This window comes from Pteropus alecto, unplaced genomic scaffold (genome assembly GCF_000325575.1).
Source record: "Pteropus alecto unplaced genomic scaffold, ASM32557v1 scaffold87, whole genome shotgun sequence".
NCBI classification, from domain to species: domain Eukaryota; kingdom Metazoa; phylum Chordata; class Mammalia; order Chiroptera; family Pteropodidae; genus Pteropus; species Pteropus alecto.
The window spans coordinates 10,667,028-10,679,448 of NW_006443225.1; the positions used below are offsets into that span (position 1 = coordinate 10,667,028).

Below are 12,421 nucleotides of genomic sequence, written 5' to 3' on the forward strand. Positions count from 1 at the left end.
AACACCAGGGTTTACATAGGAGGTGTATCGTGGAGATAAAGCGGGCAGGCTTTGAAGCTGGAGTGCCTGGGTTTGAATCTGTTTTATTAATTGTGGAAACGCGAGTAATTTGCTTAATCTCTCTATGCCTTTGTTTCTGCATATGAAAAATGGGAATGATAATAGTTTCACCCTTATAGAATTGTTACGAAAGTTAAATGAGTTAATACTTAGTGCCTGAGGCGTAGTCCACAATAACGTAATAACGCTGGCTGGCTTCTTCTTCTCTTCTTTCTTCTTTCTCCTCCTCCTCCTTTTTCTTTCTCTTTTCTCAGCAACATCCCCAATTCCAGTTACTTTTTAACCTCCATCTGCTTTACATGCAGCCTCTTCTTCTTTCTTTTTTGCTACTTTCTTTTATACATTCAGATGGGCATTAATCTTCAAAGTCGTCACCATCAATTTCTACAGAAATGTTGCCAGAAATGCTTGGGGATTCATTTGGAACAGTTTTCAAAGACTGAGTCGCACAAGAAAAGATCTGGTGACTTTTGTCTCATACTAAAGATGGGATCATCTACCTTGTTCCAAATTGTATCCAATGATACAGAAATCTCAGAATCTTGCAGATTGTTCTAAAAGAGGGATGAAAAAAAGGCAGCCCTTTTAGGGTATAGCCTCATTTTAAGCACCAAGCTCTGGTAGGTTTGTTTAAAAGAAGTTCATATTACTTTATACATAACTTATAAATTGTGCTATTTTGGGTGGGTGCTTATTTTTACTATTATTACAAAATGAGGTAAACCAGAGTACCCAAATACATAAATTAACTAAGCATCATAGAAACCATAGCTTGCTACTTAGAATTACGGAATTGAAAGGAATCGGAAAAATCAGACCAGTTGCCCTTTACAGATAAGAATGAGGCCCAAAGACTCAGAACCAATAAATGTCAGAGCTTCAACTCTGCTGAGCAACAAATTATAAAACCAAAGGATGATACTACTTCTGGTTTTGATAACAGTACTATTTTTATTTTTGACAGTTTTATGGTGCTGTGCATGGTTTTTTTTTTTTTTTTTTTTCTCAGCAACATCCTGCTTGGTAGCTTAATTGCATGATTCATAATCATTCTTCAGCATCTTTGATTTAAATCACAAGTCTCAGTTTCTACACCAATGATTGCTTTGAGAACAAGATGATTGTCTTCTTAAGCTTTGTACAAACATGTTCTAAAGTGCTTTGGTTTTGTTGTTTTAAAATACAGTCCTTTTCTCCCATGCAGGGAGTGTAAACAGCCAGTATAAACAAATTGACCTAGTAGGCAGTTTGTTATCACTGTGTTATTGGTGAAGTTTTCTTGATTGGGTAGGATAGAGTCAGGAAGTAGAACACCAAATGCTAGCCCAAGGAAATAGGACTGGGTCACCAGAAGAGATGTGTTGCAATTACCGCCAACTTCAAAAAGATCACGGAATGAAATTATTTGGAGATACCAAGGAATTATTTTGTTAGTTGCTGACTCTTCCCTGGCTCCTTGCCTAGTTCACTCCCTCACCTCTAGGTATTTGTTCAGTCAGACCTGCCTATTTAAAAATCCATACAAGCCCACTCTTCTATAATATGTTAATCTGTTGATTTAGTCATTTATTACATATTGTCTGCCACTCAAGGGTAAGTTCCTTGAGGCCAGGAGTGCTTGTAAATTGTGCTGACTGCTGTATCCCAGTGCCTGGAAAAAAATGCCTGCCTCCAGAAGGTGTTAAATGTGTCAGTCTGATCCACACATTTCCAGTTAGGGCTAGTGATTATTTAAGCCAATTCACTGTTATTTTGCCCTGCAAAATTTGAGGCAGTGTTAATTCTTCCTTATATCTTGCTGTCCACATGAAATACTGACTTATTTCTTTTCACGTGTTTTTGCAAACATGCCATTCCTATCGCTGCCAAGCCCCTATTTCTTCAAGCCCTCTTCCATTTCATTTCGTTCTGTACACCTCCAGCCCCTCAGATTCCCTTTTCAGATGCCTCCACATCCTCGTCTGCAGAATGAAACCCAGAGTGAGAAGCTTGGCGTTCAGATTTCTCTCCAACTTGATCTCAAATCCACTTTTCTCTTTCTGTTTTTATTAATGAGTGAGTTTTTTTTCCCGCAGGTGGGCAGGAATTCAGACAAAATGGACAAATGACTATTCCCTGTGTGTACCCAGGACTGTACGGCCTTTTCTGTTTTGTGTGCCCAGCCTTCAGAACCTCCTTCACATGCTGCCACCATCGCACATACCTAGATAAGTTCAGTTTGAAGTGGTTTTTCCTTCCTCTGAATTTCAGTGACTTTTCAAAGCTTTCTTAGAGAATTTATCACAGTCAACTTTGAATTGTACTTCTTCGGGCATTTGTCTTTTTTGCTACATATAAACTCCTGGAGGACAAGAAGCACACACACACACCAATTCCAGTTACTTTTTAAAGGGAAAATAAGACACACCCCCACTTATCTGATTTTTAAATACAAATGAACTTAAAGTTCTATTTAATAGGCTTTTAAATCATTAAATACTGCACTTCTACAGTCATTTCTACAATATGGACAATTAAGGAAGAGAGTAGGGGGAAATTAAGTACTAAATAAAAAGATTCTGGACGTGGTTCCATAGTGTAGCAGTTAGCACATCTGCTTTACATGCAGAAGATCCTGGGTTCGCGCCCCAGTGGAGCCATGGTCCCTGGTCTATGGCCATGCCACCCTGAGCAAGCCCGATGTCTGATCTCGGAAGCTAAACAGAGTCGAGCCTGGTTAGTACTTAGTTGGGAGACCACCTAGGAAGACCAGGTGCTGTAGGCATTAAAAAAAAAAAAAGTTCAAATGAATATATTGGGATCTGGATTCACCAAAGGGAGTAGGTATAGGGTGAAAAACATCCCAAACACCCATGTAGATGGACAGGCAGAAGTTAAAAAATAAGCACAATAAACTCACACGGGAAAGCAATAGGACAGCACCGACTTCATGGAGCAACATCTGCAGCTTTGGGTTTTCTTGGGATATTATTCCTAAGCTTTATTTTGTTTTCGCATCTCGGCACAAGTAATCCTGTCTCCCTGCTTTGTTTTCTGAGCTGGATAGGACTGAATGTTCTTTTCTTTCTGAGCTGCAGAAAGTAGTTTACCTTCTTTCCCTTTTTTGTTAAAATAATAAGACGTTCATACTTCTTCATTTATTTTTGTGGATATATGGAGAAAACACGTCAGAAACTTTTAGTCCTTCAGAGAAAGGAGATAGATATAAAATACTTGAATTTGTCCACTGTTGAAGCTTCCAGTTTTATTAAGTTCGATACCAACATTTGGTTGGATATATTTTGCTTCATTTTTCATTACAGACATATACTTGCTCACATTCCAGTTGAGTGAATGTTTTTATTTTACTTGTGATCTTTTTCCTAATAGGTTAAAACTTGTTTCCAGAACTTGGTAGACATTTCTGCAGTTTAATTTTTATTTTTTCCTATTGCTTCCCACATCTCAGGTGGGGTTTTCCCACTTGAGGGCATGCATTACCTGATGTATTTTCTTTGTACTTGATTTTGAGTACCTACAGGGATAGTAAGTACTAAATTTATTTTACCTTTCCTGGGATGAAGCTGCAGTTTTTATTGATAGGAAAAAGTTGGTAGGGAAAATATATATAAAAGTCCTGATTTTTGAAATGCTAGAACTTCAAGGTAAAATTCCGCATATTATTTTTACTAATAACATATTGTAAGGTCAGGATTTGGAACTAATATAAAGTTTTATTGTCAGAAGAGGACTCTTGAAAGCAAATATTTGCTTTAGAGTAAAGTTCCCTTTATCACACTGTGTAAGCATCTGTGTTTACCCTGAGTTCTCCTTGTTTTTTTTAAAAAGCCTTTAGTTAAGGGTGTTACTACATAAGATCATTCATACAAATAATAAAAGTTGGGGCACAAACTAATTATATATTCCTAGCACATGGTAAACACGGTGTAAGTATCTGTTAAGTAAATAAATCTATGTTTTTAGGGAGGATTTTATTAAGATAATGTGGCATTTTGATATGTATAATAACGGGATTGATCTAGTAAAGAGGGAGAAAGTGATGACTCGGGAGATTGACGAAGGGATGATGTACCAGGGGTTACTCTGAAGATCTCAGTTGTACCCTTTGGCAAACTGGACTTTACAAGTGTCTCTCTCCACCTGTTTGTTGACTAAATTAATTAAAAATTAATTGTGTATTAAATGTGTGTTGGGGCATACTAAATATATGACAATGGATAAGTCACAGTTTCTACACTCTTGTCAAGGAGGTTCTCAATAAACATGCAACATTCAGTCCTAGATGGTGAGAAATACTGGAATGGAAAAAAAAATGGGATGATGACAAGATTGATTTGGGGAAGGAGCACTTTAGAATAGTCACGAAGGCTTGTTGGAGGAAGTGCCATTTGAACGAAGACTTCATTGTGGAGAGAAGAGAAAGTATTCAAGGCAGAGGGGACACGGGTGCAAGAGGCTGGAGATGGGACGGCGTTGAGTGTGTGTGAGAACTAGGAAGGGGCTGTTTTGACAGGACTCTGGTGCCCAGAGCGGTGAGAGGCCCTGGTAGGTTGTGGCTGGAGAGGTACGAGAAGGTCAGGCCATGTGGGCTGCTGTAGTGTTAGCCACAATTCAGAGTTTGGATTTATTCTAAGGACGGTGGGAAACCATGGAAAAGGTTTAAGCAAAGGAGTGAAATGATTAGATTTACAGTGATTTAAAAAAAAACAAACAAACAACAAAGCACTCTGTCTACTGTGGAAAGAATGGATTGGCAGGGAGTCAGCATGGAAGAAGAGAAAGCAGGTCGGAGGCTCTCCCCAGAGACTCTATGGCGTGATGGCAATTGTTGTTTGTGGTTTGTTTTTGTTTTTGGTGCCTCCTTAATCTGAATCCTCCCAACTCTCCCTCAGCGTCTAGGGCCCTCAGGATTTTACCACTGCTAGTTCTGTGTGAATTCCCCCTTTGCTTTTCTCTTGTCTCATATCATCACCCACCCTACCCATCATTCTCCCAGTGGTCACAGTTCCCCAGGAATCATCCTCGAGAGTGTTCTTTGTTCACATCTGCCCTGGGACACAGGCTGGGGGTGTGCTTCCCCATGGAAAAACTTGGGAAGCCAGGAAGAGGGCCGGCATTCTGGTGACTGGGAACCCAAGATGGTGACTCTGGGAAGCCGAGGACAGAGCAGTGCACGCTGCTGCTCTTCGGGTTCTAGAACCAGCGGAGGGTCATGTTATCAGTTGGAGTAAGCTTAAGGCCTTCTTTCTTATCCTGTCAGTTTTGATGCTAGTGTTGGAAAACAAAAGACTGTTAGCATTTACTTCTACACTCAGTCCCTTAAATGTATGTAATGAAATGGAGCCAGTTTGATGCTAGTGTTGGAAAACAAAAGACTGTTAGCATTTACTTCTACACTCAGTCCCTTAAATGTATGTAATGAAATGGAGCCAGTTTGATGCTAGTGTTGGAAAACAAAAGACTGTTAGCATTTACTTCTACACTCAGTCCCTTAAATGTATGTAATGAAATGGAGCCAGTTTGATGCTAGTGTTGGAAAACAAAAGACTGTTAGCATTTACTTCTACACTCAGTCCCTTAAATGTATGTAATGAAATGGAGCCAGTTTGATGCTAGTGTTGGAAAACAAAAGACTGTTAGCATTTACTTCTACACTCAGTCCCTTAAATGTATGTAATGAAATGGAGCCAGTTTGATGCTAGTGTTGGAAAACAAAAGACTGTTAGCATTTACTTCTACACTCAGTCCCTTAAATGTATGTAATGAAATGGAGCCAGTTTGATGCTAGTGTTGGAAAACAAAAGACTGTTAGCATTTACTTCTACACTCAGTCCCTTAAATGTATGTAATGAAATGGAGCCAGTTTCAGGGAATCGACAGACTTTTGTTGAGGTTCTTAGACACTCCTGTGGAATTGTTGGGTGCCGACTATTCTTCTGTATTGTGTCCCAATACTGTATATTTTGCACGTATTTTATTTTTAATTCATATATTACTTTATCAAGAATCAGGACAAATAAAATATCTCAAAGGGATGGCTAAATCTAGGAAAAAATGGAACTACTTTATGATTGCAGAATGAGGGGAAAATTGAACGGGGTGGGGTGGGAGTTAGAGGAAGGATATATTAGTAAGGAAGAAAAACAGGAAAAGTTGTAACTGATTCATCATGTGATGTATGTATGTGTGAGAAGGTTACTAGGTATCTTCCACTGGCAGACCCTGTTAGATTTTTAATCTGTGCTGCAATGAACTTAATTTACAGATGTGACAAAGATGTCCTTTGTTTCTGTTGAAACATTTTGGATGTATTTGGAGCTGGTATTCTGAGAGGCGGAAATAAACAGATAAAGATCATATCCTATTGTAGTAGGCTTTTAGTAAAGTAACCATTTTGTTTGGATCAGAATTTCCTGCAGTGGTACTTTTAATGTAGTTTAAAATGGAACCTACACGCTTGGCCTCGTCTCTTCTTAGGAATAATTCCTGTCCCATCCCCACTCTCAATTTTTTTTCTTTTTCTCTGGGTCAGTCCCCAGATCCCAAACCTGTGTTCGTACCAGTCCTCTGGCCATGCCCAGGGTCTGTGCCTGGATTTTCTTTCGTTTCTTCCTTAACTGGCTCTGTCAGCTCCCTCCTTTGGGACTCTGCTTCTAAACACCCCGTGCCCAGTCCCGTCCCCCTGCTGAAGAAAACTTGTAGCTCCTCCTGGACTAATTCCTTCCCTGTGGAACAAGCTCATTCTTAATTTTCCTTTATGTCTTGGTGCTAATTGCTGACCACCTCTCTCTACTATATTAATTAAGAGTGCATCGTAGCACTTAATGAATTTATCTACCTTGTAACTTGGTTAGGGTCCACTAGTCAATACCAAACAGTCTTTGTAAAATGTGAAGGAAATGGAGTTCAGAACCTCTTTGCTTATATTTTAGAAGTAAAAGCAGAAGAACCTTCTGACCTTCTTATAAAATAATTTCGTCTGTCTGAAAGAAAGATGGACAAGATCCAGGACACTAATTACACACAGTGGCCAAAAGATAAGCATGACGATGAAGAGCAAGATGCTTTTTTTGAAAGCCTTAACTGATGTTCACCTATTTTAAGCAGTGTTTTTCAATACAATTTTAATATAATATGAATTTGGACAGTTTTCTATAAGAGCTTCACCCATATTTCTGTTTTTTATAGCCCCCACATAAAAAATTTTAGATCTATTAATACTATTTTTTAAAAGACTTTCTCCTTTTTAAAAAAAACATATCCTGTGATAGCATCCTTTCTTGTGTCCTCTCTATTTCATAATTTAGCCCTTGATTGGCCTTGTGATGGGATCAACACTCAGAGCTCACTTCGTGCCGAGCTCGTGGTTAGATGTTGATGCGGGAAGTTTCAAGGAGAGGAAGATGCGCCATTCCTGACAAGTGCAGACCTGACCCCTCCTGGTAACAGAATTAGAAAAGCTGCTTTTCTTGTGTGTGGCTTTCTCTCTGTAACCCAGCTGCTCGTGGACACGTGGTGGTGCTCTCTTCTCTTCAGCTCAGGATCTCCAAAGGTGATTGAGAAGAAGATACATGCAGCAGTACCGTAAGAAACTGACAGTAGACTCTCAGGTCAGAGCTGTGTTCATGTCAGTGCTGCCACTGAAAGCTGTCTGATCATGTGGAAGTTCTCCTCATCACCTAGGTTTCTTCATTTGTCAAAACAGGATAACGGTACTTAACCGCATGGGTTGCTGTGAGGGTTAAGTGATGTGTTAGATGCGAGCTCTCAGAGCAGTGCCTGCCATTAGTGCTCAATAAATGTTAGTTTCTCAACCTCAACACTCTTGACATTTCGAGTCAGATAATTTTCTGTCGTTGGGGCTGTCCTGTGAATTGTAGGACGTTTAGCATCCTCCTTGACATGTACTCACTAGCAACCCCCCAAGTCGTGGCAACCCAAAGTGTCTCCAGACATTGCCAAACGCCCCCCTGATGAGAACCACTACAAATATAATATTTACTAGCTGTTATATTACTCTTGCTCGTCACTGCCCCTCCTAAGATCTGGCAGGCCTCTGCAAGTTCTCTTCTTTTTACCTGAGCAACTTCTTTTTATCTTGTTGGGCTAATCACAGTTGATGCATGTTGGATGATAAGGTTAGATCTTCCATTCTGGTGAATATTTATACTTCCTCTTTGGAGCCACGTGCCCTCCTCCTAGGCACGCCAGCCGTCCCTGGGGACCGAGCTACAGGATTATTTTGTGATTCCCCAGCAGAGTGAAGGCAAATTCTTTCACTGCTTCTCCTTTAAAAAGCCCAAGTTTCCTATGAACCTCTTTAAGTTCCAGCTTTTATCCCCATGTGAATGACGTAGCCTTTGTTCTAGTCTTTCTTAGTTGTGGGGTTCTTATGTCAGCCCTCTTCTCACTCTGTTTCGTTTGGTTGCCTGGCCAGAAGATGATTTTGCAGAATTTAAATTGCTTCAGTGTTATAGAATAAACATATTAAATTTACAGTAATAGAAGAGTTGCTTTTTCATAATTTCACTTGTAACCACTTAAAAATAAGTTTACGAGCCTTCTTCATTGCTTCCCTGAGGACTCTTCAGAGCATGTATATGTTGTAGAGGCAGTGTGGTCCAATGGGTTAAGGTCTCGAAGTCAGAAAACCTGAGTTCAAGTCCTGACTCCACCACCTGGGGCAGGTAACTTCCATCTTTTGATTCTTCAGTTTTCCTCGGTTTCGTGTCAGTAGGGCTGTTGTGAGGAGCAATCAGGTTAACACACATAAAACACAGTCTGGCTTGTAATAAGCTTAGCCACTACGTATTAAGTACTGTTAGGTTGCTGGTTTGATTTAGCTTGAGGGAAAGGAAAACCTTACATAACGTGGTGTAGCAAACAAGTCCACATAGATTTTGGAGTTGGTCAGATTTGGATTTGAACCCCTGCTCTAACGTGTGTTAGCTGAATCCTGGCTTGGGCAAATGATTTTATCTCTCTGCATTTTTTTTTTTTTTTGACAGCAACATCTTCATTTCTAGCATGTGATTCTAGCTCCTTTTTCCAGAGAAAATTGAGGCAAACAAGTGTGATCTCTTTCAAACTTCTGTTTTCATACCTGCCTGTCTTTATTTGTAGCTAGGCTGGGAATATGTGACAGTTCGCACCTGTGGCCTTTCTCTTTGATTTCATAGGGTACCATACATCCATCTAACATCTTACTTAGCCATCTATTGAAATCTTATCATTCTTCCCATTAGGTAAATTCCTTGCAAGTAGGATTTTTCTCTTTTCTTTGTCTTCCTGTTGCTTAGTACATGATGAATGCTTTAAGTGTTTGTTGAATGAAGGAATAAAAACCAATTGGAAACAAATTGCTATGTATTAGATCTAGTTTATCGACTACATATACAAACCTAAGTCTTTTACACATACCTTGAATCCTTAGGACAACCATATGAAGTAAGGTTGCTAGCCCCATTTTCTAGATTAGGAAGCTAGGGCTCAAATAACTTAAACTTGCCCAAGGACTTGAGGTCGAGAATCGTGGCATTTCATCCCTGGAAGCGTTGTAGTCACAAGAGAGGATTGCCTGACACGAGCTTTGGCCTTAGAGAGTGGAATTCAGCAGCTACCCCACTCAGCCTGCCCAGGAGGGAGCAGGATGAGGAAGTTATATCCTCATCCCTCACCCATGTCCTGCCAGCACCTCCCTGGATGAAGTCGGCCAGCAGCTGGAGGGCCAGGGAGGCTGTGGGGTACAGGCTGTACAGGTCGGTGTCCTCAGGTGTGGAGCAGGGCGCAGCTGGAGCTGAAAAGGCAAATAGAGAATGTCCAGCACAGTCCTCCTCTCTCTGTCCCTTGGTGTTCACTCTTATACTTTGAGCACAAGACTCACATTCCTAACTCAGGAAACACAAAGTCCTCTCAGTCTCTGCATCCAGTTCCTGCATACTCCCAGCTGGAACCACTGCCAGTGTTCTTCATAGGGAAGAAACTCAAATGAAATAAAACTGCTGTGGTCTCTGCACCGTAGCTAGTCCTTTGGCTCAAGTTGGTGATAACACCTTTTTCTTCAAGTACCTATTTTATGTTCCCCTCACCCTCTGCCAGCACCTCAGCTGGTCAGAGTTGTCCACTGGTGCGGTGACCCACACCTTTGTTCCCACAGGACCCAGGTCCTTTATAGTCCCATCTTTTTGGGGGTTGCCACGGTTTCCCATTGACTGGGACTATTGGTCATGCCCCCGTGAGTCTCTCTCAGCATGTAGGAGGACCACCATGTGCCCTGCTCAGACTTCTCTCCCTTCATATGGCTTCCTTTCACTGCTCGATTTAAAGACCACCCTCTCAACTCTGGCCAGTGCTGGCACATGGTCATGTCCAACCATAAACAGGTGTGTCTCTTCCCCCTCTGCCAACTGGGTGTAGGATCCTCCCCATGAGTGTAACATGGAAGGTGAGCAAGTACCAGCGGGGAGCCATCTGTCCCTTTAGTTTACTTGTGCCTTCCAGACCTGCTCGGGCCTAGTCTCGCCTTTACTGTGCCAAGCGGAATGCTGCTATACAGTCCAGTTTTATGATTCAGTGGATCACATAATTTTCTGTGTATGATGGGCTGTTCTTGTTACAGTCTCTTGGTTCCCATGAGCAGGTATCAATCTGATCTCTACCCAGGCTTGAAAGCAGGCCAGGAACCAAATGGACAATAGCTTTTGACAGTACAACTCTTCTCCTGGTGCTTATCAGAAGCTCCTTACCCCATCCCTGTCTGTCATGTCATTTCTGGTACTATTGGGTATGCCGAGGCATAGGCCCAAGAGTTAGGGCAGGTTTCCTTACTGTAGAACCTTCTCTTGGATCAGGCTCCAATAAAAACTGACAGCATCGTGGGTCACCCAGGAAACAGGTCAGAGCAGCACACCCAGACGTGAAGCTCACCATTTGTTTTACCTCTTCCTCAGTGGACGTGGTGCAAGGTGTGTCAGTTTCTCTCACTTTAGACAGGATATCTTGCCTCACCACTCTAAGACCAAATCATCAATTTGGTGGAGTTCTGAACTTTCATGGCTTTTATCCCCCATCCTCTGGAGTGTGTGGGTGCATGCGTGCATGTGTCTGTGTGTGTGTCTGTGTCTCACAGCGGAGTCTGGGTGCTCACTACTTCTTGTTTACCAGGTCCAGGTAACATAATGCCATCAGTGTGATGGAACAGGTTGGGGATCTGTGAGATATCAAAATGACCAAGGTCCCTCCAGACTTTATTATGAAAGTGCAGACATAGCCCTCAGGTAAGACAGTGAAAGTATATGGCCGTTTTAGCCACTTGACGGCAAATTGCATCTCACTGTCCTTACTGATGGTGACAGAAAAGAAAACATTTGCCAGGTCAGTAGTTGTTTACCAGATATGAGGAGTTATGCCAGTTTTTTTCCAATAAAAAAAATATAACACCTAGAATCGCAGCTGTGATTGACATCACTATCTAATTAAAGTATTAATAATCTGTAGTCGTGTTCCAAGATCTTTCTGGCTTTGGTACAGGTAAATAGGCAAGTTAAATGGGATGGGATAGGAATTAACACCCCTGCATCCTCAGGTTTTTGATAGTGATACTAATTTCTGAGCTTGTTCCAGGAATGTGGTGTAGTTTGGAGTTTACTTTCTTACTGAGGAGAGTGGAGAAAGTTCCAGGGACTTCTTCATGGCCCATTTTTCCATTATGGCTTTTATGACATTGGACAGGAAACCAGTGTGGGGATTTGGCTAGTTACTAAGCACATCTGTTTCCACTAAAAGCCTAGGACTAGAGAAATAAGCAAAGGATGGGCCCGTGGTCCCTTTGGACCCACCATGAGACATCAGGGTTGCCTTTCTCTCTCACCTCCCCTCTAGAGCGAGATGGGCACTCTGCTGGACCATGCTTTGGGTCTTCGGGGATGTGGCTGTTCAGAGCTAGTGTCCAGTAACCCTTGGAAGGATTATGCATTTCCTGTTCACCAGTGGACCCTCATGGATGGCTGCAGGTCCCTGTTGGGGAAAGTCTGGAGACAGACTGATGGGATACACTTGTGGCCATGTATAGGGTCACAGTAATCACATTTAGTCCTTGGTCTAGCATCCTTTGAATATATTCCCATATGTGCTCCTCAGATTCCTGAATTGTTGAGATTTTGCAAATTTTTCAGTATGAAGACAGTGTCCTTTCAGAGTAGGCTTTAAACTTCTTCCTGGTTTCTTTTGGGATCTAACTACCATAATGAGGCAATGAAGGATGATGGGAGTAGGTAGTGAGGTGAATTAGCATCCCCTTGTGAAACAGCTTGATAGGGTTTTGGAGGGAGGAGTTGGGAGGCTGGGTCTCCTCAGAGGGGTG

At 41.5% G+C, this 12,421-nt stretch overlaps 1 protein-coding gene and 1 pseudogene across 2 annotated transcripts in view; both read left to right on the forward strand.

Moving 5' to 3' along the window:
• SGK3 (serum/glucocorticoid regulated kinase family member 3) overlaps positions 1-12,421 on the forward strand; it is a 58,326-nt gene that overhangs the window by 536 nt on the left and 45,369 nt on the right. The window lies entirely within an intron of this gene.
• LOC112472706 lies at positions 2,709-2,824 on the forward strand (annotated as a pseudogene).